The sequence below is a fragment of the Trichomycterus rosablanca genome, chromosome 22 (genome assembly GCF_030014385.1).
Source record: "Trichomycterus rosablanca isolate fTriRos1 chromosome 22, fTriRos1.hap1, whole genome shotgun sequence".
Lineage (NCBI taxonomy): Eukaryota > Metazoa > Chordata > Actinopteri > Siluriformes > Trichomycteridae > Trichomycterus > Trichomycterus rosablanca.
In genome coordinates this window covers 17,142,412-17,168,213 of record NC_086009.1, presented here as the reverse complement: position 1 = coordinate 17,168,213, position 25,802 = coordinate 17,142,412, and the positions used below count along the sequence as shown (strand labels likewise).

The 25,802-nt window shown below is 38.9% G+C and overlaps 1 protein-coding gene across 1 annotated transcript in view; it reads right to left on the bottom strand.

Moving 5' to 3' along the window:
• The window catches only part of ntn1b (netrin 1b), a 51,036-nt gene that overhangs the window by 22,894 nt on the left and 2,340 nt on the right, over nt 1-25,802 (bottom strand). The gene's annotated exons all lie outside the window — the stretch shown is intronic.

Genomic DNA, 25,802 nt, shown 5'->3' with positions numbered 1-25,802 from the left:
TTTCTCCCATTTCATCAGAAAGTAAAGATCATGTCTGTACACACACCGCTCCTCTTACATCTTACATGCACACCTCAGACCTTACTCCTCCTGCTCTGCTGTGTTTTGTTGTGCAGTGGCGATTTCTCTAAGACTGCAAGGGAAGCTCAGCTTCCCCTAAAATGTCAAAAATTAAATGGTCAAATATGTACAGTTGTGTTAACATTTCATTGACTACAAATGCGTTAGAACACGTTCATCTCGAAGATGAGTTCGTTCAGAATCAGCTACCTATCACAAATCAACGACTCGAACTTCTCATACATTCCCGGAGTGTCAATGCATTTGTCCGCAGAAGCTGAGCGTCTATTCACTTCAACGGGACTGCATGGAACGGTTTTTTTCATTGCTTCGAAACTCGCCGGTCATTGGATAAAAAGTATTAATGTCTTTCAAACCCAGAGAGTGTCCTGTCTAATCTGATTCGCTATCACTATCACTAGTAGTATACCTTGTCATTCCTGATTTATGACTGTAGAACATTGCATGCAGAGTTTAATTGCTTGAGTTCAAATTAATAATCCCAAGATTACTTGGCAAAATCCCCAAATCCCAAGTCGATCCCCCAAATCCCAAGATCTTGGGAAAAATCCCAAGGAGTGGCAACACTGTCTCTAATCAATTTGGTCTCTAAAAGCATTTTTCTATCTGTTATCTAGCATTGTCAGACATATCTGAAATTCACATCAGTTAGTTCTGTAGTGCGCACTACCCAGACACTAAGAAGTAGCGAATCACAAAGTGCACATTATTTCTCCAGCATAAAACGATCAATATGTGCTATTAGAATCATAGCATGCATGTGCACTAAGGAAGTGAAAGTGTGGAGGAGAAAATCCTCATCACACCTCGTTCTCTTGTAACCTCCGCTAGTAAAGCCTTGGCTTTTAGGTCTCTGTGTTAACATAGAAGTGATATCCAAAAAAAGCTACATGCCACAAACACACACACTACAGCCCACATAATACACACACTGCTCTGCTCCAATACACACCTGCTTCAGCCAGCAAGTTGCGGTTAGTCATCACATAGGGGTAATTACACACGTATTAAACATAGGCCCGCACACACACATGCGCACACAAAGGAAGGAGAAATAAGACAGCTGGCAAGCTTTTTTTTCCAGACACACCTCAAGCACTTTTAGCACTCAACACATTCACAGTGTTCCAAACCCTGACTGTGATTCGCTCTCTCTCTATCTCAGTGGTTCCTAAAGTGGGTGCCAGGATGTCTCCTACAGGGCCGCTATAAGGGTCCCATGCCTCACCTACGGTACCTGCAACACCATTGTGACATTACTGAAAATTCATCGTAATTATTTATATTATTAAATTAATTTCCGATAATTCAAAGTGAGGATAAATAAACACAAGCTCTATAGGAAACAAAAAAAAATATGACATGTTCTGCTATTTGTATTTCACTGTTTGTATTTGTTTGCTTAAATTAACATTAAAAAAAAGAAAATATAATAAATGCAAATTTGCCATAACTTTATTTTAAGTAGCCATAAACGTATTATTATTATTAATGATTGTTATTGTTGTTATTAATGATAATTATTATTGTTATTATTCATGAATAAATTATTGTTGTATTTAAGAATTAATGTTAATTTTAATGAATAATAATAATTATAATTGTTATAATAATTATTATTGTTATTATTATCAATGAATTATTATTATTATTATTATTATTATTACTATTATTATTATTATTATTGTGCCCTGTGATGAACTGGAGACCTGTCCAGGGTGCGCTTCTACCTTTCACCCAGTGAATTTCACCCACTGCGACCCTGACCAGAAAAAAGCAGTGTGTAAAAGAGACAATTAATAAATATTATTATTATTATTTAACAGGCTTCTCTTAATTGAATTGTTAACTATACATTACAAGATTTACAGCTATACAGTTTTAATATTATTTTAATCACTTTATGACTATGGTTCTTCTACACAATATAGCCAAAGTTTGGTGAACACCCCTTCTAATTATTACTCTTACTTTCTGTTCAGGTTAGATCAGTGCCTAGACCATACAAACTCTTTATATAATTTAGTTTATACACCCATCCATTAATAACAGGTGTATGAACTAAATAATATAAACTACATTATATGATTTGTGGAATATAATTTAGAAAAAGCCTATGGCTGTGCTCCTGTGCGATAAGACCTTTTATTAATAGACTTGTAATTATGCTCCTTAAGTTTGAAGCATTCGTGGCTGGCAAAAAAAACTACAACATAAAACACAACATAAAAAATCTTCAAACAGAACAAAAGTTAAGAAGAATTTTGGTTACAGCAGCACAATCAGGCTGATTATGGCTCAGCAGACAGCAGACTTTAATCAAACCTTAATTAATGAAGAGTCTCTGTTCTCTGCTTTGATGTCACAAAACCTCTAGCATCACCTGCCAAGTTTTAATCGCAGCTAATTTACTGCATGTGCTGAAATAAATAAAGCAGTGATTATTAGGCATTATCACAGTCACTCCAAACCTCTGTTAATGAGGCTGAGCAAAGTCTCCCACACTACATCACACTGCAGGGATGCTCACTGTCAGCCTAATTTGTTCCTGATAGCTGCTGCTCTGATAAGCCGTATTTAGACCCACAAGACAAGAACGTCTCGTTCAGAGTCTGTCCAGAACTGTCTGCTGTAATTCAGCTGGAGGAGTCACAGAACTCATTATGACTCGAGAGGCAGCGGATGTTTTCAGTAAAAATCCAGGTCAGAAAGCTTCGACTGCTATGTCATGTTACTACATGTTACTATAAATAGTTGTAATATTAACAATAATAATAATAGTAATAATAATAATAATAAGAATAGACAGATAGATGGATTAATGGGTGGATGGACAGACAGACAGACAGACAGATAGATGGATAGAAGGATGGATGGACAGACAGACAGACAAATAAAATGATGGATGGATGGATAGATGGATAGATGGACAGATGGGTGAATGGATGGATGGATGGAAGGATTGATGTATAGATAGATTGGGACCAGCATTGAAAGTGCACTGACATGCGCAAATGGCTAGGCTGTTCAGCAAACACCCCCCACCCCACTGCCCCAAGCCTTAGTCTAGACTCATATTTAGTCTAGACTCATATACACTCTTCTTAGACTTGTCTTGAACAAGACAAAGTTTGTCTGTACTGCATTCCTTTTTGTAATTGTCTTTGGGCAAAAGTGTGCCAGATAAGTACATGCAAACGTAAATATTTATATATAATATTATATCCTGGGTTAGTCTGTACATACAGGTGTTCGTTGGTTCATTACCAGACGAGTTTTTCTCCGAAGTCTGGGCGAAGAAAAGCATTCCTACGAAATGTCTGTTTATCCCAGAACAATTAACCTCTCACTGTCTGAAGTCTGTAATTACAGTTGTACCATTATGGTCGTGTGGTGAGTGCCAAGTTAAATAAAACGCTCGTCTTTCTGACAGACGATGATGTGAGAGACTGACATTTCAGGACTCCCTGTATTAACATGCATGTCTGAAACGTTCTCATTAGTCCTGAAGCAAACTTTCACTCTGTTGCAACTGATCTGCAATTTTTAAATATGTTGTGTTGTTATTATTTTTTGTGCTGTTAGTGCCACATATCATCCACTGCATTTAAAGTTTAGATCAAGCAGGGGTTGGGGTTTAGGTAAGGCTGCTCCATGTCTGGTTTAGGTGATGGGTGAGATCTTGTCTGGCCCTGTCTGGAGTTCTTCTCCTATTATTCTTAACAGAATGAAATAATCCAAATAATATCCAAAGTACAAACCTACCGTTACTGGTCATTAGATCAATATTTTTGTCTTACTGTAAAAAGTTGGAACTATCCCGAGAACAAAATTGCTAAAATAATATAATCAAATAATATTGCTGCAGTCAAAAAACACAAGATCTGCTGCAAAGAAGTACAACAATGCCAAATAAAATAAAATTCAGGGAGATATTTTTCCAAGATTGGAAAGGAATAAAGTTGGACACAAAATGAGATTAATAATAAAATCATGTATAATGTACATATAAACTAATTAACTGTTAGGATTGGAAAAAAAGAAAGAAAAAGCTTTGCTAGACTTCAGTGAAAACATGTTGAAGCCCACACAGCACACGCGTAACTCATGAGTACTGTGTGGGTGCTACATCAAGAATAGTCACTGAAATTCCTAGTTCAGGAACTATAAGCTCCATCCATCCATCCATCCATCACATCCGTCCGTCCGTCCGTCCATCCATCCATCATGTTTGATCCCATCCATCCATCCATCCATCCAACCATCCATCCTGTTTGATCCCATCCATCCGTCCGTCCATCCTGTTTAATCCCATCCATCCATCCATCCATCCTGTTAATCCCATCCATCCATCCATCCTGTTTGATCCCATCCATCCGTCCATCCATCCATCCATCCAACCATCCATCCTGTTTGATCCCATCCATCCATCCGTCCATCCTATTTAATCCCATCCATCCATCCATCCATCCTGTTTAATCCCATCCATCCATCCATCCTGTTTGATCCCATCCATCCATCCATCCTGTTTGATCCCATACATCCATCCGTCCATCCATCCAACCATCCATCCTGTTTGATCCCATCCATCCATCCATCCGTCCATCCTGTTTAATCCCATCCATCCATCCTGTTTAATCCTATCCATCCATCCATCCTGTTTAATCCCATCCATCCATCCATCCTGTTTGATCCCATCCATCCATCCGTCCATCCATCCAACCATCCATCCTGTTTGATCCCATCCATCCGTCCATCCATCCTGTTTAATCCCATCCATCCATCCATCCATCCTGTTTAATCCCATCCATCCATCCATCCTGTTTGATCCCATCCATCCATCCGTCCATCCATCCATCTATCCATCCATCCTGTTTGATCCCATCCATCCATCCGTCCATCCTGTTTAATCCCATCCATCCATCCATCCATCCTGTTTAATCCCATCCATCCATCCATCCTGTTTGCTCCCATCCAATCCCATCCATTAATCCCGTTCTATCCATCCATCCCATTCCGTTTGATCCCAACCCACCCCATCCCATCTGATCCATTCATCCCAGTTAACCACCTGATTCTGATTAAAGCCATACTAGTTCCAGAGGCTAGCCCAGAAACACCATGGGCTAAATATATAAAGGTTACAGGGTCGAATCTGGCACATTATGCCACCACTGCTAAACTGTTTAATCTATTTAAGCTCATTATGCAAATTGAATATGATTGAACCATTTTCCTATATACAATGTGGTCAAAGAAGTACGGCCTGTTGATGACAAAAAGTTTTCCTACATGTATATTTTTAGCTGGTATCATCAGGGTTGCCAGATATGAGTAACCTAAGCTTCCTAAGTTCCTAAATATATATTTTTTAATCCCATATTATTACAACTGAATCTTGATTTCTACTATGACATGAAAATGATCGGATCAGAAATATACCCAGAATATAAATCAATCCATTGACCCGACCTGCCTTATGTGAACAGTTCAGGTTGATGGTGAGGGTGTACTGGTGTAGTTTTTTTTTAAAAAATACATCGACAAGCCAAATACAAATTAAGCCTTGTGTTAATGCCACAGATCAACTGAGTATTGCTTTTTAATAATGTACATGACTTTACAGTCACAATTTAACACCATTTAATGATTCCATGTCACCAAATATGAATCCAAAAAAAGTTAGTGTAGTGTATATCTAAATGAAACTACCAAAATCATCATTCACCAATCTTACTTTTAACACATAAGCAAAACTTGCAGGAAAACCCTGAAGTCCTGAACTCAATCCTCTGTTTCAGCTTGCTGTGAAAAGACGCCAGAGGCAACGAGGGATAAGACCAAAGCTGCACGTTCTGTTTAGCATAGCTAGCACAAGGTATTACTTCTACAGCCTCTGGGCATGTGCTGAGGTCCTATTGCTTTCAAAGGTTCAATAATCGATCCTCGATCTGACTCGAAGCTTCTTTTAATACCTGTCTAACACCCAGAGGAGTGGGTTTTGTGCTGGAAAATAGGATTAGAGATTAAAAGATAAGGAAAGCTAATGAGTTTGCAAGGAAGCAGATTGAATCGGTTGTTTAGACAACAAGAAGATAAAGAGGTGTGTTTTTGCTGCGTGAAAGGACAGCCGGTCTTTTGATTTGGCCGGGATGAGAGTTCTTACCATGTTACTCCAGAATCTTACCTCAGCATGTGTGCAGCCAACCGGGTTTGAATTAAAATAACTTTCTTTAAAGCGGCATCTTTTTGGCATGCCTGGAGGTTCGTTCCTAGCCTGGCCGAGTGCGTCGTGATGTAATGGGGGGAAAAGGGGGCATTCCATTTTACGAGGACGGCTCTGTGATCTCTTGCCGGCACCAATTAGCTGAGCAATCAGACCTCCCTGCTTTTCTGTGAGTAACTGCTCGTAAACGCCACAGTTGCCTAGAGAAAGTGAGATGCAACGTCCCAACAAATACGATTCCACAGAAACCAGACCCAGGTTCATTCACCTAGAAGAGAAGGACAGATTTTTTTTTTTGCTTTTTCATACAGAAATAGTTGTTAAAGTGTCATTCCTGGACGTGTGCGGGCAAGCGTAGCTCCTTATCCCTTTGCTTACTTTCTGCACGTGGTCTGGGCAGATTATCCCGTGATCACAGTCGTGTATTCAATTCCTGACGTTTCATTGGTTACATAAACAAAATTAATCTTTCAAAATCTGGCCTCGGGAGAGTAACACGATACATCAACAGGTGTTAATCACTGTTGTGTTTGTCTCTTCCAAGCTCACCTATTATTAAAGTGGACTTATTACTGCAAGTTCTGTTGCTGTGTCTTCTTAACTTGTTTAGACTTTTCTTCAAAATGACTGGGAATCCATCCAACATAAAATTAAAATAAAAAATGCTTAAAATGAGTCTGTGATTGTAAGTGGTGTGCCTGTTGAAAAACATCATTATTTAATTTACATAAGTAATACATTTAATACCATGACTATTAGCTAGATTTGTGTGCTATGCTGTTTTTGAGCCGAAATGGCCAGTAAATTGGCTGGTTCATTTTAGTTTCATTTTCTTTTTAAATTTTTTATTTACTTGGTTTTGCCCTTGTTCTTATATCAAACTATTTTTTTAAAATCTGTTTTCCATGAGTGACAAGCAAAAATATATAAATCCCTGTAGTAATACTAGCAGCCAATGTAAAAAGACCTCTAAAAACGTCCAGCTTGTAAGACTGCGGAGTGGCACAACAGAAAATCAGTTGCCCTGTTTTCCAGACAACTCAATTCAAATTCCCATTTATTTTTGGAATTTTGAAAGACCGTAACTGGTCCCACTATTTGTGTGTGACAGACGCCATTCCTGTCCAATCTCAGACAGCTGTGAGTTTATCCGTCATAAGAGGGTCCTTCACACCATCCTCTGGGAATGCCAATCTGCCAAGTGACCAATTCATAGAGAGGTGATTATACACAATTATTTTTTAGGAATGTGTCAGTACTGAGTGCTGGTATTGGGTGCTGATCTTAACAGTAATATGAACATGTTTAATGTTGATTGATGTAACCCAGATTATTCACAATGTCTAAGATTATGACAGCATCATACCTGTGATGTTATGTATGAGATGTCTGTAGACAGTTGGAGTCAGGAAAAGTATTAATATAAGGATTGCTATGAACTGTTTCTCGGAGCTTTGAGATCAGTATTGGTACAATTTGGATCCATTTTTATTTATATGCACTTATACAGTTGTTTATTTTTGTCTACATAAAGAGCCCTTACAAATTAAGTGTGCACATACAAAGTGATGACACGGTCAGGTTAAGCAGCCTGGTAGAGTTGTAGTAGGGGTTCCTGACATTCTGTCCAAACATAGCACACACATAACACAAATCTAGGGTATATATAAAACTAGCAGAGTTCCAGATATTCCCTGCTACCTTTCTATTCAGTTCTTTAGTAAGGTGTGACGGACCTTTCAAATACCTGAACACATCATCAAGTTCGTAATGTTGAATACAGCATTGATAGGACAAATACACCATTTCAAATCTTGGGCACTTGGTGCTGCAAAAGTTGGCATGAATGGATATAATTCATCTTCAGTCATAACTCATGTGTGGACCTAAATAAGAGAGGGGTGTGGGGTCGAAATGTCAGCCCTACAGTTTTCCTTTCCTCGCGTGCATTCCTGCTGTTCTCTGGCCTGCTGTAAATCAGTCTCGTGACAGGCGGTTCTGCAGATGTGTGGCCCAGTGTGTCAGCTTCCTTTATTTTTTTACTCTGAGATTGCATTGCCAGGATCAGGGCTGTGGTCTCAGATGATCCGTGATGAGGAATCTCCCTTCGTTTCGCCTACGCCGTAACTGGTGCGTTATAGAGTCGGACCGAGGGCTGGCGGACTTGCTGCTGGATGGACGGCTGACTCTACTCCGCTGCAGGTGTTATCTATTCATGACACCTTTAGCCTAAATTCTCTCCTGCTTGGGGAGATTTACGACCCTTAAGAGCGGTAGGAAGCCTCATTGATGTTGGTTTATTGGAACGTGACCTCAGCAGCTGGGAAGACTTCTTTGCTCAGGTTTACTAGGCGTGAAGTTGATTAGGGTGAGTGCAGAAGTTGATTTGGTGTGGAGGGCTGTATGTGCTTCAGTTACACACTGGAATGAAGTATGATATAATCTTCCCTGTACTGGGAGCTACTGGGAATTCGGAGGTTAAATGGTGCCATTTGCTTATATTGGCCAGTTGTCCAGTACTAATTCAATTAAAAATCACTTTAGACCTGTCAGGGCTGAAAGAAAATAACTCCAGGGTGGCAGAATTAAAAGTGCTGACTTAGGACATTCAGTTTGCCCCTAATTTAGACTTTAATTATGTAACAAAGTTACTTGAAAGGCAGCTCAAACCTCAAGCGTTACCACTGCTCCATGTGTGAAAGCAATCAGCTTCTAGAGTTGTCAAACATGTTCAAGGTGTTACAGCAAAATACTCTTTATAAAAGAGTCAAGTTATAGAATCCCTTACTAAAAATTAAGCTAAATATCACTCCCCAATGAACAGCACAACTTTGGTGATCTTGATAATACTGTGAGGCATATGTGTGTCATAAATCCAGCAAAGCACACAAGCCACTAAAATATGATGGAGCTAGCACGATGTTATAAAGATCTTATGATTCTGAGGTCTGATCAATCTGTCAGAAAGCTTAAACAGAGAGACACACTGCTAAAGCACTGCTAAAGAAAAACTGATGTCCATAAGCGGCCCAGTCAGAGTCCTGATCTAAGCGCTTAACCATTTTCCCTGGCTCAAGGTGTTTTTTCTGAGGCCCAGCGTGGAGGAGCAGCCGTGGGCCGAGTTCCAGCGTCCCCCCGCTGATCTGCCACACGCTCCGGCTGCAGTCTGGCCCTCGGCGGATGGGGGGTGCACAGGAAGCGTCCGAGCTGTAAATTACTAGCTCCGGGTGACCGTCCATTCTCAGCGTGGTGTGTTTATTGTACCTTTTTGCCAAGCTTGTCACAGGAATGTCATAAATAAGTGAACAAAAACGTTCCGTTTGATATGAATCTCCTCTTCGACGGAGGGAGGGAGGGGGTACGCTTTCTTTAAGCTTTTTAAGGTTTTTATGGAAAGTAGATGAAAGTGTGGAGAGTAAATAATTAAAAAAATTTGAGAAAAATTATATAAAGAAATACGAGCACTACAGTATAAGTCCCTGTAAGTGTTTTTTTGTGTTTGTCTTTTATTTCTTGCCACATCCCTTCCACAACATTCACAAACAACCTTGTAGCTAGGAAGCTTTCAACAACTGGGCAGAAAAGGAACAGGGTGAGTACTTCCTGCCTCAGGCCAAATGTGTGTTGTGCCTGGAAAGAGGCTTAAGCCAACCACTTCCTCAGCCAATGAGCACACAATGATCTGACTTTTGACACCACCGTAACAGGTTTCCACTTTCTACTGATTTCAACAAGATTGTGCAGCATCAACTTAACATTCTTCAGAATTAGCACATGGTGTACGTGTGCATTTTGGGTAAACGTCCATTAAAAATGAGCAGTGCCAGCCTGGTATCGAATAGCACCATAAATAAACCCACCTGTTTTTAATTTAAGCACCAGGTGCATTTAAAAAGTGCTTAATGCCGGGTGTCGTGGTCATTTATTTCACACAAGCATTTGTGATTGACCTGTTAAGTTTATGATGTTGATTTATTGTGTGGTTCTCATAGAAAAGCAGGTCGTCCCTGGACTTGTGGTTTTATTAATTGTTTTTCTTACGGTTCAGGCTCAGACGCTAAGGTCACACCAGGGAGAGTCTTAAATTTGTGAACCAGTTCTGATTTTCAATGGCATATCATTTTAAAGAAACTAAAAATGCTACAACGATGCCTGAAACGCCGGCGTGATTCATTGTAACTAGTCGACGAGTTACTCTGTTTCCCAGCTGCTTATTTAAAGTCAGTAGAGTATCTGTGCACAGCTATCCTGAGGAAATAAAACTCAACGTCTTAACAAAACAGCCACAGATCAGGGATTTGGTTGTTAGTCATCGAGTCCTATAGTGCAGACAGACATTTCAGGACTCAAACCCCTTCGGTGCCATTGGTCGTGGAATGGGTCGTACTGGATAGCTTATTACCTTTCAGCATGGTGCTGTCATGACTCTACAATAAATCACATTCCTGCATTGTTAGTTCTGCTCCAGTTGACTACGAGTTCAGTTATTTTTTGGTGGAATAATCTAGGAGCAACGTAAGCTCGACCACTATGCAGCAGGCCACACAGGTTCAGAAAACAAAGCAGTTTAGTGCTACACAAAGCATCATCGTCTTTGGTTACAAACTGCCTGTATACAATTTTATGGATTGGGTGTACTGACCACTAATGTCACCTCACGGACCGTGAAATAATCCGTTCAAGTGCCTCACGTTTACTGGTTAATTTGCACTATGAGGCGGCCCTAGCAATCCTAAGGCAATTCAGTTAGCAATCGGTTAGTTACAGATATTGAAGTAAAGCAGCTAAAAACAGGTTTGGACTAAGTTTGGACAACTCCAAACCAATTGTGTGGATGCAGAGAAGGGTGTGTCAAACATGGATGAGAATTTTCAACTTTGCTGGATGTTCTAGGTTTACATTCGACTATTAAGGTAGAGCTGTGCTGTATATTGTAGCTTTCATTTATTCTATCATTAAATTTATGAGTATAATTTAATGACTGCTGTAAAAAAAGCAGTTGATAATTGATAAAATTTCAGAAAACTGTTGGCAATTTACAGTCCACCACTGCATTAAGAAGTGTAAACTGAAACTCAAAATGTTCTCTGGGTCAGAGCTCATCTCTGATAGTCCAAACAACTGTTCACTTTCAAGTAATATAAAGAGAAAAATAACAATTGCCATAAGTTGCCATGACACACGACTTTCTGTCCTCTCTATGAGTGTGTAATCTTTAAGATTCAACTGTAGATGTACGTTTGGCAATGTAGACAGCAGTATTTAATAATATCTCAACATGAAAATTGTATTGAAAACCCCAGTAGCCCAGTTTCAAACAGATACACAAACACCATAAACATCCTTGCAGTGCCCACCACACAGCCTTTAGAAAACAAATGAATCCCCTGATCCTGCCACACTTACTACAGCACACACAGAGTGTAATATTTAAAGGTCTGCAGGGGACGAGGCAGAGGACGAGGCTGATCTCTCATGAAGCTTTTCTCAAGCTGTCCTGATGTTCTTTATTTCCAGTTAAATTACAGCAAGTGACTCAATGGTGAAGAAACACAGCAAAGGGTTTAAACAGGAGGACAGAATGGGTGAAAATTATAGTTTGGCTGAGAGGAAGAATCAAGCCAGGAGAGAAAGATAAATTGTTGTGGTGGTCATAGGCATTGATTTAGGGGGAGACAGGGGTTCATGAGTGCAAACTGCTTGCTTTAATTAGTTGTGCTTAACACATTTTTGAAATGAGCTTTTTAGTGGTTTATGTAGATAATTTTATAGTTCCATTTAATTAAAAGTGTGTTTTTTAAATGATGTATAAGTTGGGCCTTTAAGTGAAAACATTATAATTTAGAGATGTTGGTTTCCTGGTGCACTCTGGCAACCTCTACCACAGAAGCGCTGCAGGCTACATTCTTCTGTCGCTGGTGCCAGCACCTCAAAAGAGATGAATCCCCATTCATCCACCCCTCCCTCATTAATGACCAATTGAGTCTGTTGAGTACATGGCGAGGCTGGTGGGGTAGCATAATTCAACTGCTGGAAGACCCCAGAATCCGGGTTTAATATCCAAATTAAATGGCTGCAACAGTAAACAAGTTTGCAAATCAATGCTTTTTGTGTTTATTTGCATTTTACTCACTGTCCCAACTTTTTTTTAAATAGTTTGACAGTTAGACACAATTTTATAACTATTAAAACTCTAGGCAGTTTTTGCACATCTGCATAATGTTTGAATTGTTTACATATTTGTATTTACTTTATTTTCCATTATGATATTTGCCCTTTTTATACAATAATATCAAAGTCTGTTGTGTACTGCAGAAAAAATACAAGGCTTTTTGACGATGAAGCCCAAGTATAATACACAAGTTTCTGTTTTGTTTTATTATTCAGTGTGTTTTTACAAAGAACATTTTTTTTCAACCACAGATGCCAATTTAATGTGTAATTTTATGTGAAACAGCTGCACAGCAGTCAGAATGTGTCCAGTTCTTACAGGATAACATGCAAAGTAGCCACTACTGGTTTGGGAAAAAATGTCCCAGGATCAGTATCACTCAAACATAATCGTTATAAAATAAATGTGATTTTATTACCAAATTAAACCAACACAAACTTTTATTTACTTAGTAAAATCAAAATAGCTGAACGACTTTAGTTGAACATTTTAACACCCCTGTACAAACAGATTTCAATACTGGAACAACCTCAGACTGAATGTTTCCATTTAAAAGGAAAATTCCGATACGGGACAGGATTTACATTTGATGATGCATGGACAAGTCACAGTCTCTTAAATCTTCTCTGCTCCACAGCCAGTAAAGCTGTCAGTAAACAGAGATGTGTAGGAACACCCAGGGGACCAACAACGTGGCTGCTGAAAGGCTTCCGATTTAAGCGATATTTGTAACACTTCAAACATGCAGTACTACATTTACAAATCTGTGTTTGGAAAAGTTGAGACATTGTGTAAAATGAAATGAAAACAAAAATCTGTGATTTGTTAATGTTAAATCTTTTTTTTTTTACTGTCAAAGGTACAGGGAAATGCCTTTGGTTTTGGCTAACCAACTCGATTGTATTGTGTGAATATAAACAAACTTTGAATCTGATGCCTGCAACACGCTCATAAAAGTTGGAACAGGAGCAAAATATGAGTTAAAGGTTTATAGACTATTTAAAAATCAGTTTCTAAATGATTGTGTGGGGGCATCAAATTCTATTTGTTATTATGTGTTTTACAAAGCACAATTTTATCGGTCAGTGAAAACAATGGAAATGTTTTCTTTGTATATTTGTTAATTTAAGGAATTATGCTTGGGGTAAACAGGATCATTCCAGTCTGTAAAGGAAACCCCCCCCCCCCCCCCCCTTTGTTATTTTAAGTTATTTATCTTATGATTTTAGGATAACAAACGTTTTCTTAACATTACAACGTATGTTATCCTAACTTATTCTTGAAGTGGATGCCAGTCCACCCTGAGGTACCTTGGGTTCCATCCACACATTTGGTTTCACTTTAATATGGGACCAAGACAAGAACAAACTGTGTTGTGTCTAACAGAGCTAAACATTTTCAAATGATTTATCGGTTGTAACTGGGGCTCAGAGTTAGAAAGCTTTACTGAAAGAGTGGCCAATTTTACTGCCAGCTAACTTGAGAAACTGAGATTTCTGTATGGTTTAAAAAGTGCCAAATATGTTAACCAGTTATATAACTGCATAGCACCGCTGTAAGCTATTTCCTACCAACCTCATACCTCTTCAGAATGATCTTTATTCATGCCTATCTACATACTTATTTTATTTTCACTATTATTTATTGTCACTAATTCATCAGGGTCACAGTGACTCATCATAGACAGGGTGCCAAATCATTGCAGGGCAACACACACACAAATATATTTACTCACTCACTCACTCACTCACTCACTCACTCACTCACTCACTCACACACACACACACACACACACAGTTAGAGACACATTTAAAAGTAAGCCATCACCTTTTGCATGTTTTTGTGAGTTGCAAGAAAACCCACCTGAACATATAAAGAACCAGAAGTGAGGATCCATCCGAGGGCCTTACTTCATGAGCATCATCACCAACATCATCATTAACAACATCATCACGATCAATATTATCTTTATCATTTTCAGCATGCTCAACATGCTTGTAAAACATGTAGATTTTGTGGTATGAGTTAGTGAAATTTTACTTTAGGACTAGGACTTTATTATTATGTATTACAAATAAAAGGGATAGCCATAGCCTAGTGGGTTGAGCTTTGGGCTTTCAATTGAAAGTTTGAGACTTTGAATCCCAGTTCAAAGTGCCATGCAGCCACTGTTTGGTTCTTGAGCAAGGCCCTTAACCCTCTCAGCTCCAGGGGTGCCGTGCAAGCTGGGATATGCGAAGAAAGAATCTGTGTTTATGCATATATGACAAATAAAGTCGTTCTGTTCTATTATATGTTCAAATAAAAGTTAAGATCTTAAAGTTCTTAAGATCTTAAGAAGCTTTAAGATCTTTTTCCGAACTGGCTTTCTATTTGTGTAGCCTATAAATGCATTTTACGTGCAATTTTAGCCTGTTGAAAGCTGCATCGGATATTTAGTTAGACACATTTTATTTCTGCCTTTAGCAGGCCACCTAAACTGGTTTTATTTTATAGGACATTCTGTGTCAAATTAATATAAAATAATAATAATAATGGGGGTTTTAAGAAAAAACCCTTTGTTATATTGGATAACAAATAAGAGTTAAGATCGTAAGTAAAAGAAAAGTCAAGATCTTGACAAAACACCTTTTGTTATCTTGGAATCACAAGCTAGATCAGCCTAAATCTTAAGAAAACAACTTTTGTTACCCTGAGATTACTAGACAAATAAGATGCTCGCTCTTACAAAAGATTAAGATTATAAGAAACTAGAAGGATTATAAAAACCAACAGAAAGCATGTCGCTCCTATTAATCAGTAGGAAAGTGGCTTTTGACAGAATGGATCCTACTTAAGTTTAGTTTATCAATTTTATTTAGTTACCTATATACTGACTGTGCAATGTGGAATGTTATCAGTCATGCGATACATACTTATTCTGTAGGACTATTAACGTGGTACGGAGTTGAGTGGGTTTTATAAAGTAAGTTAGCCGTGAAGTTAGGAAAATTCCAATACGGGACAGGATTTACATTTGATGATGCATGGACAAGTCACAGTCTCTTAAATCTTCTCTGCTTCACAGTCAGTAAAGCTGTCAGTAAACACCCAGCGGACTCGTCCAGATCTCCCAGCATTTGTAACACTTCAAATGTGTAGTAGTAATTTAGTACATATTTTAAATCTTGGTGCACAAACACAAAGCCATAGTAGTTTTTCCAGTGTTTATTAGTCTATCAGACCCAGTGTTGGGCAGCTTGTTGGTCCAGCACAGAGCCCAGAACTCAACCCTACTAAACACACCTAGAGACAAATTTCAACAAACCTTTGTCATGTTTTGTAAGTTACAAGAAAACCAAAGGACAGAGTAAACCCAGAGAAACAAAGAGAGAACATTTCAAAATCCTCACAGACAGTAACCAGAAGTGAGAATCCATTGGACCCATTTTTCTGTAAAGCAACAACAACGATGATGATGATTATTATCATGACCAACATTAGCACTAGGTAAAAAAGACATATTTTGATATGTTTAGTGTGGACGGACTTCACTGTCCTGCAAAAGCCCAGAACACGTTTGGGGTGAATTCAAACATTTATTGCAGGTCAGGTCTTTTTGTCCAACATCATTGTCTGGCCTCACAAATGAGCACAGATTTCCATAGACACACACATTAAAAGCCATGATTTTGGGATGGGGTGTCCAACAAGCTCATTCAGGTGTTCACTTTTATGGACACATGTATGGTACATTGTATGTATGTCTACTCTAGGGTGGCACGACGGCTTGATGGGTAGCACTGTCGCCTCACAGCAAGAAGTTCCTGGGTTCGATTCCCAGGTGGAGTGATTCGGGTCCTTTCTGTGTGGAGTTTGCATGTTCTCATTATGTCTGTGTGGGTTTCCTCTGGGAGCTCCGGTTTCTACCCACAGTCCAAAGACGTGCAAGTGAGGTGAACTGGAGATACAAAATTGTCCATGACTGTGTCTGACATTAAAGACTTGAGCTAATGAATCTTGTGTTACCAGTAACTGTCATGAATAGAACCAAAGTGTATATAAATAGCATATATACTGTATCTTTTTACACGTGTGTGTTAATTTTGTCAGTGGTGGTTGGACCAGCAGGAGACCCAGTAAACCGTCCACAATCTTAAGCCACGTGATGAAGTGTGGATTTCATATGTGTGCTATTGTGCATGTAGGTGTGATTACGCATCCTCGTGCATGAAGTATGTTGACTTCGCCTTTTATCATTTCTCAATCTTCTTTCCACACTGACTGCACACACAGACACACAAACCCACATGCTCACGGGGTGGTCCCGCCACCAGTCCAACCACTATCACTAATAAACACCCACAGTGGAGCATCACTAGATACATAAATGTTTGAGTGTAGATACATTTCTTTCACTTCACGTCTTACTTGGATAATCGTGGACCACAAACCACAAATCCCCCCTTTTACTGTCCATTGTTGATGTTGTGGTTGTCATGGAAGCTTACCCTAAACGGCTCGGTTAGTTCCACTTATAAAGCTAAAAGTCTGAAATATACAGTTGCAAGAAAAATAAATTTTTAAATTTGTCAATAATTCAGAAACAGTTTACAAACTTTTTTGGAGCTGTACACAATCAATGATGTTCTAAACTCAAAACTCAATAGAGAAAATAATAAAGTTCATATAACAAAAAGAGGTAAAGTGCTGCTGCTGTCTGTAAGTCTGTAAGGGATTGTGCATTTCAGAACGCATACTTCAACTCTTTCTCATTCAAAATTAGCCAAGAACAATTTCATCCAAGATTGAGATAGACTGACCACATGGACACAAATTCCCATGGACACTTTAAAATTTTGTAAAAAGCCTTGATTAAAAAAGCAGCAATGCCAATAGTTTTGCAATAACATGCCATTGTCTGTTTTTACCACCACTTTATTCTAGTCAGGGTGGCAGTGGGTCTAATTCAATGGGCGAAAGGCAGGAAAAACCCCGGACAGGTCGCCAGTCCATCACAAAGCACACACACACACATACTTTGGACCTGTGGGAGAAAACCGGAGCACCTGGAGGAAACATGGACACAGGGAGACCGTGTAACCCGTGTAACAGGAATCAAACCCAGGCTTTTCATGCTGTGAGGCAACTGTGCCACCATGCTGCCTGTCATAAAGTAATTACAATACCATTATAAAAGGTTAACTACCACTGATATTCCTCTGCTAACAGGTTAGGTGAAAAATGTGGTCTATTTTTACACAGCTTTTAAATCAAGCAGTTACATTTATGGCATTAATAAGACGCTTTTTATCTAGAGTGACTAAGAGGACTGTGACAGTATACTGTCCAAGCAATTGAGGGTTAAGGGCCTTGCTTAAGGGCCCAACAGTGGCAACATGGTAGTGGTGGGGGCTTGAACCAGCGACCTTTCGATTACTAGTCCAGTACCTTAACCACTAGGCCACAACTGTCTTTATATTTCTATGCATAAAGCTCAAAACACAAACTGGCTATTAAATAAAAGCCCATTATTTCCATAGGTGAGAGGAATGTGTTTAAAGTGAAGTAGCTGAATATAGTTCTTAATTAGTGCAGCGATGTCAGTCACAAAAAGAAACAAACGCATGGATTCCAAAACACACTCAGTAGCTGATCACGACTGATAATATGTAGCCCGGCAACTTTCAAACATTAATGTTAAAGAAAAAAGCAACAAAAAGAGCAAGTCTGTGTTAAATTATATGCTCTGCAAAACAAAATAGCACAAGCATGCAACTCTTTGCCCAGAGGACTTTCGGTTCAAACTGGGTTTAGATTTGGAAATCCCAAATGCAAGTGTTTTTGCATTTTTCCCCTCATATCATATATCCTCTCTTTAGAGTTCTGAAAAGCCACAAATACATCGAGCTTGAGGAGGGTAAACAGGCCCTTACAGGTTAATTAATGTCCAGCCGTGCATAACGATGGCAGCATAGGGTCTTTCTTTTGTAGAACCTTTTAGTGTAGTATGCTCAAGCTTGGACAGCTTTTACAAATTACATAGATTGTTGACTTTTTAAATGAGAAATGGTGAACAGAACCTATAGAATGAACTAGAATTGTCATCAAGGGTGCTAACACTTACCAATTACACATATAGGGAAACGCTATAAAAATTTCACTGTCTAAGATGTCATAAAGAATAGCAGTTAAGGGAAATTTTAAAAGGCAGAGGAAGATTTAAATAAACAAGAAAACTTTTAGACAGAACTGCTTGTAAGATGGCCAAAAAATCTAAGCAAACCCCACTTATGACAGCAAAGGACCTGCAGGAAGGTTTTCTGACACAGATTCTTCTAAACAAATCCTTATCTGTGACTTTATCACAAACGTCAATGACTGAAATATAAAGCATAGATATTTTGGAAAAGAATGCCATGGATTGATGAAGCAGAAATGGAAAGTTTGACCACATTAACCAAATGTGTGTATCGAACAAAAATAAACAGCACTGGATGAAAATAACACGTTGCTTACTCTAAAGCATAGGGGTAAATCAGTTATTACAGTGGTACTTTATAACTCGACGTCCCTCTAAACTCGGCACACTTTGTGGAGAAATTTGTACCCTTAAACTCAACGTTTGTTGTTCAGCTTTTTTTCTACGTGTCTGTGTTTAGCTGTATTTCCTCAGCGTTTCACTTTTAAACTCAGGGTGCTGAGAAATTATGAGAATCAGCTTTTCCGAGTCTAAAATGCTTATTGTAAAAAAAAAGCTTGATGTGAGGTTTTGTCACTTTTCTTGTGAATGCGCCGGTACTGAACGGAATACGGTATTCCAAGATCAAGCATATCCACCATTAAGAAAACAATAACTAAGTAAAGGTAAAGTGCAGGTTTTATTGTATTTAACTGTTTTTTAATTATATTTTATTGTTTTCTAAATTGTATTTTTGTTATTTTTAGTTTATAAGTGTCAAAAACAACCCCATTATTTTACATTAGCCTAAAATATATGCAGTTCCACAGGACCACGGAACACATTACCAGATTTCCCATACATCCTTATGGGAAAAAATACCTTGAACCAATTGATGTCGAGTCTCAGGGTACCACTGTATTTTCCCAAACAGTTTGCTACAGAGGTTGTTTAGTTCAGTTTACAGTATGTCATTTGGTTAGTGGTGCCCAAACTTTTGCAAACAACTGTGTATTGTGTAGATGTCAGCTTGTGGTGTTAACTGTCTCAGCCATTTAAACTCCCAATACTCAAAGGACTGAGCACATGTTTTCTTCCTGGCCTGCTCGTACACTAATGTTCAGTGATTCAATGAGCGGGCAGCGCTGGCAGCAAACTCCCAACAGGGTATTAGTCAGTTTCTAAGTTTCCGTACAGCCAAGAAATGCCAAATTGGTGTCAGAATTTGCTCCTTAAAAGCGGACCGGCTCGCCACCTGCTTCCGATTACCAACTCAAAGTGTTGGTCTCCGTCTCACTCTCGCGCTCGGTCGTTCCTCCTCTCTCTCTTTCTGTCTCCGTCGCTCATGTTTGTTTTCATTTTTGTGCTTTTTTTCCCGCTCGTGCGAGGCCTATTTTCTTTTCATGTCAAGACAGTGTGTGAGGATGACAGAGAGGCATTTTTATGTCCATTTGCTAAATTTCATTTCCTGTTTTGCATGCTGCTGAAAGATTTTTGAACCATGTTGTGTTTCGCTCTTAGAAAATGGATTTCAGTTAGCACTTCAATGTACTTTTGGTTTTGTCCCTCTGGGAGACTTGATGATGGTTCTCCAAAGAAGGCCACAAATAAAGATTTTTAATAAGAACCATCTAAATCCTTGAAATGGAATTGGTTTCATTTTATTCAACGAGCCCTTGAGGAATCTTTTTTAAAAATGGACTGACAATTATTGAAAATGTGTGTGATGCTGCTCTAACACATGGTGTTGACATTTGGGTGAGAACAAGGCCAAAATAATGCTAAAGGGTTTTTCCCTTTTAGAGAAACCATAAAGTTTTAAAGACAACCACTTTAAAGCCTTTTTGATGTCCAAAAAACTCTCTTAATCACCAAATATCCTTTATTTTAATTTATTTTATAGCTCTGCCATGCGGCCACTGTTGGACCCATGAGCAAGGCTCCAGAGGCACCATACAATGCTCTGCACTCTGACCCCAGCTTCAACACAAGCTGTGATTTGTGAAAAAAGAATTTTTACTTGCACGAGGTGAGTTCATATAAAGACCCGTATCGTCACACACCGATTTCCATTATACTCTCTGTGCTGGCAAAATTGTTTAGCCAGCAAAGGTCAGAACTGCAGCAGTTATGAGGGATCCACACCAACATTCCTGCCCGCATAAGAGCCAATCATTGTACGTAGAGTTGCTCGACTGATGATGTTTTAACAATCTGTAAAACATGGTGACTAAAGGGGCGCCCAGGTGGTGCAGTGGGATATTCCGCTAGCACACCAGCACTGAGATTCTGAGCTCCCCGGTTTGAATCTCGGCTTTGCTACCAGTTAGCTGGGTGCCATCTATCAGGCACAATTAGCATTGTCTGCAGCAGACAAAACTGGCCATCAAGCCTGCTGGGTGGGAAAGTCCGGACTAATAAAGTGGTCGGGGTCTTTAAACTCTGTGCAAGGACCCTGGTTAGCAGCCCTAGGTGCCTGTGCAAAACCTGTGCAAATCCTGTGCGAATAAATGTTTAAGGTTCCCTATAGAAGCCAACAGATAAGACTTAAAGTAAAAACCCTTTTAAACCCTTTAAGCTTTTATTGAGAAGCAAATAACCATTAACTAGTTCTACCAAGAATTGAAGAGCCACTGACAAACCCTGTGCTGCCGTTCTGTGAAAATTAGGATGACTTCTTCCAGACATGGTGTTATTTCTATTTCTTTAATAAAGCAAGTGCCTATATCTATACATACTACACAGATAAATACACATGTACAGTGCTGCACTGTACAGCGTTTACCGCCTGCCGGTGGGATGCAGCTCCATTTGAGGGGTTTTATTTCCACGTGGTTCTGATGTCATTCTTTTATGGAATTCTTTCAACTGCCTCGTGGTCCTCATCCAACATCAGCAAAGAGAAACACACAGATGCTCAGCAGACCTAACATGGCAGGCCAGATTTATTATGACCCAACCCCATCCAAATCTCAGCAAACACGGTTCAGAACGAAGTCCAGTTTGCACAGAGAGAAAAGTCTAAAAATGGTTAAGACTCAGTCCTTCTGGTGTCGCCGTCTACTATCTGAGTATTTGTTTGCATTTGTTTATCGGTCATGAAACAAAAACCTGCTGCTATTGTGCAGGATTATACCAGTCTGAAAGCAGAACATAGCTGAGGATTAATGCCAACCAAAAGTTTACAATTGTGAAAACATTTCAGGACCACCGTGTCTGGTGTCTATTTTTAGAGCTTTACGCTGCACTCTATGCTGGTTTGACTGGGAGAAATGCCAAAACTAATCCAGTTTCAAAAAATTTGGGACAGTACAAAATAAGGGAATAAAACAGGGGCTTGTTGTTTGTCAAGGTCTAACATAATGTTGTCTTTCAACAACATTCTATAATCGTTTAAGAACTGAGGACACTATTTTTGGAATATGTTGCAAGTGTTAAGTGTCCAAAAGGTTGGTAAGGTAGGTTTAACATTAAATATTTCTTCTTTGTGTTTTTATTTTATGTACTTTTTATATCCCCACTTTTTGGGTTTTGAGAGAAGCATATGTTGTGGTTTGCCAAGAACATAATGTGTAAATTGAATATTTAAGCTGGTGTGTTACTATCATATTTTTTATTTATTTATTAGGGTTTTAATGTCATGTTTTACACACTTTGGTTACATTAATGACAGGACAGGTATTTACTGGTTCATCAGTTCAAGTCTTTAATGTCAAACACAGTCATGGACAATTTTGTATCTCCAATTCACCTCACTTGCATGTTGTTGGACTGTGGGGGGAAATTGGAGCTCCCGGAAAAAACCCATGCAGACACAGGAACAACATGCAAACTCCACACAGAAAGGACCCAGACCGCCCAACCTGGGGATCGAACCCAGGAACTTCTTGCTGTGAGGTCACAGTGCTACCCACCGTGCCGCCCTCACTATTGTATATAATATGGAATGTGGTCTAATTTAATCTAAAACCAGGACCAAAAAGCTTAGTACATCAAGCCCTGTGGGGCACATTGATAAGGAAAAAACTTGCCTGCTGGCCTGGCTACCTCAAATCAACAAGCAAAAACACAGACAGGTTGTGCCTGGCACAGTATGTAATGGCAAGCAGTTGATCATTTCAGTCCAGCACTGACGTTATGATGGTATGATGCAGAGAGTATGCGATGTACCAAATTACCTGTTTCTGGCCAAACTACAAAGATCTACAGCAGGAGACTGGTGGGATGTGCCTGCTGGATTCACTCTAGTGTGTGATTGACTCTCTTTTATACTGGCTGACAGAACAGATTTAAAACAGGTATGTTTCATCACTGACGTCCATAAGGACATGGTTATGTTAACAGCAGTGATGGTCAGTAACATTGCTACACATCCCAGAACCATTAATTACACATCCCAGTAATAATATCTAAACATCCCAGTAATATTAATTACACATCCCAGTAATGTGAACTACACATCCTAGTAATAATAACTAAACATCCCAGTAATATTAACTACACATCCTAGTAATAATAACTAAACATCCCAGTAATATTAACTACACATCCCAGTAATATTAACTACACCAGTGTAAATTTCCTTCAGTATGTTGCGTGCAAAACCCTGGCTGGAATGTTGTATTGGTCACCATGCAGCTTTCAAAATAAAGGTGCCCTCATATGCCAGTTCATGGGAATGCTACTTTGTAATCCTCTCCACTCATACAGGCGGCTCTTCTGTTTAGACTTACTGGCAAGTTTCCTTCCGCTGTCCCGTCCCGTTGTCTTTTATACCTGATCACTGGACTGTGGCAGCAGCCTTCTGTCTTCCACATATACTACAAGGCCAAAATTATGTGGGCAACCCTCATAATTATAACCCTTCCTCTTTTTCCAGATAAGATCAGTACCTTGACCGTACAAACACTACTTTGACCTTATGGGTGCACATTTTCACAAACACATAAAAAATCTTGTATAGCTAAAAATGGGCTTCTGTACAAAGCAACCATCTAACAACTGGAAAATTGAAAGTCTACCAAAGTTCTGGACTACTGACCAGAACCCTAAGGGTACAAGCTCCAGTACCACCAATCAGCCACTGTTGGGTTAGTGAACAAGGCTCTTAACCTTCAGTTGCTTGAAGGCAATCTAAAGCAATTTAAATACTCCACAAAAGTCAAAAAGCAAAAAAGACCACCCTAAACCTACCTGAAGGCATTTGTTAAATTCTGCTCTGTCATGATGCCATTCAAACTACAGGCATGGCTCAACTTGAACTACCCCCAGAACTCGAGGAATGCAGGCATCAAGGGTCTTTTCTAAGCTGGCACATAGGTGGTGAAATGGATTTTCCTGAATACCCAAACAGCGGAAGTGTTTTGCTGTCTTGATGAAGACTGAAGTCTCAGCTCTTCACCACATGAGCCCTGACTTTTCACTATACATAGTGATTATATTTCATATATTTTTATATTAAATATGATATAAATGTCAATGCTAGAACCCAACCATACTGTCTAATGTAAATACTGTCTGTCTAAACAATTTCCAGACATTTCTCACCACTGCACATAACAGAACCGTTCCTAAATAACACTGAATATATATTTATACGTGTAGATTTGATCAGAAGAGATTTCTTTCCTTACACACATTCAAAGTGCAAATGTCTCTTTAAGAGACGCTGCATTTTTCTTCAGTCTAATTTATTTGGCTCAAAGTAGCAAAAATGTCAGCATAGCTGATCTAATCTCTGCTTCGATCTGATAAAGACACCTGCCTTAAAATAACACGACACGCATGAGTTCCCGTCAAAACGTGTGGTGTGAAGGTTTTAGTCCTAAAGAATTCACAGCCAAAACTTACACACTGCTGCTGTTGACAAGGTCTGATAAAAGAACCTTCGCTGTCACCATCACTGAAGTGCTATAAGAGGGTCTTATAATAGTAGGGTAATGAAAATATCAAAGGTATAGACTGATCTCTTTCAGTCTGGTAATAACAGACACATTAAATGCAGATCTATACACTAAAATATTATACTAAGTTTAACAGAATGGTAGGAGATTTTTTAGGAATGTTCCTGTATTTGGTTGCACTGATCCGTCCCTCAGTTCCTACCCGTCTCCCTGTTCATACAGCCGAAAAGCACTTAGCCGAAAAGGTACTTAGGTGCCTTCCTAAACTGTGTCCAGTCAATTCAAATTACAACAAGTGTGCCAAAGTAATGTATCTGAATAGTTTTGTTAATAAGAGAATTCAATTTTTTATTCTTAAGTAGTTTTTAGATTTAGGCGGTTTTCCTTTCATCATTATGGCTATTTAAAATGAAATCCACAACACAATCAAGTGTGCAAAATGTTAAGGAGTTCAATACTTTCTGAATCCACTATATATAAGGACATGGCATGATTTGTGGAATAAGTTTGTGGAATTAAAAAGAACCTGCTTTGGAACATCTGGATACTTGTTTTCTTCCATAGAACTAAAATTAAAAGGCATCACTGATTAATTTCATGCTTATAAAGAACAAAAGGTTTTATAAGAGGTTTTTGTGATGGAAAGTGGATATCTTAAGTGCCCTGATAATCTGTTGCACAAAGAAATGGTGTGGCTGCAGTTTTCATACCAAGTATGAAAGGAGCTACACTTGACTTGACTAATTACCTGTATCCGGTGAGACTCCTGGCTGGTTGTTATGTAAACCTGCAGCCACACCAGCTCTTTTTGGAAAAGATAGAGTGCCAAGTGAGCTATTTCCTTCATTTGTGGTAAATGGGCCATTACGCTAATTTCACGCCCTAATGAATTATTGACAGTGTTTAGTTTATTAACTTTGTATGATCGTTAATACATACTAGCAACATTGTACAATACATTTTATGTTATCTTAAAACATAAAAGTGATTACATTTTCTACCTTTTTAACCTGTTTTTGTACATTTTTCATGCACATTAAAGGCACAGAGGATTTGATGGTTATACTCACCTGTTTAGATTGAATTAACAGCTGTCACTGGTGTTTTTCTTACATTTAATGTCAGCAACTGAATCTGTTATCTCAGTTTTTATTTTACCCTATAACACTTGTATCCAATTAAAAAAACAAATTTTTAGTGAAACGTATTTAGGTTTGTTCTTGTTAGAAATGTTAACAGGTAATACTGAAGAACATGATA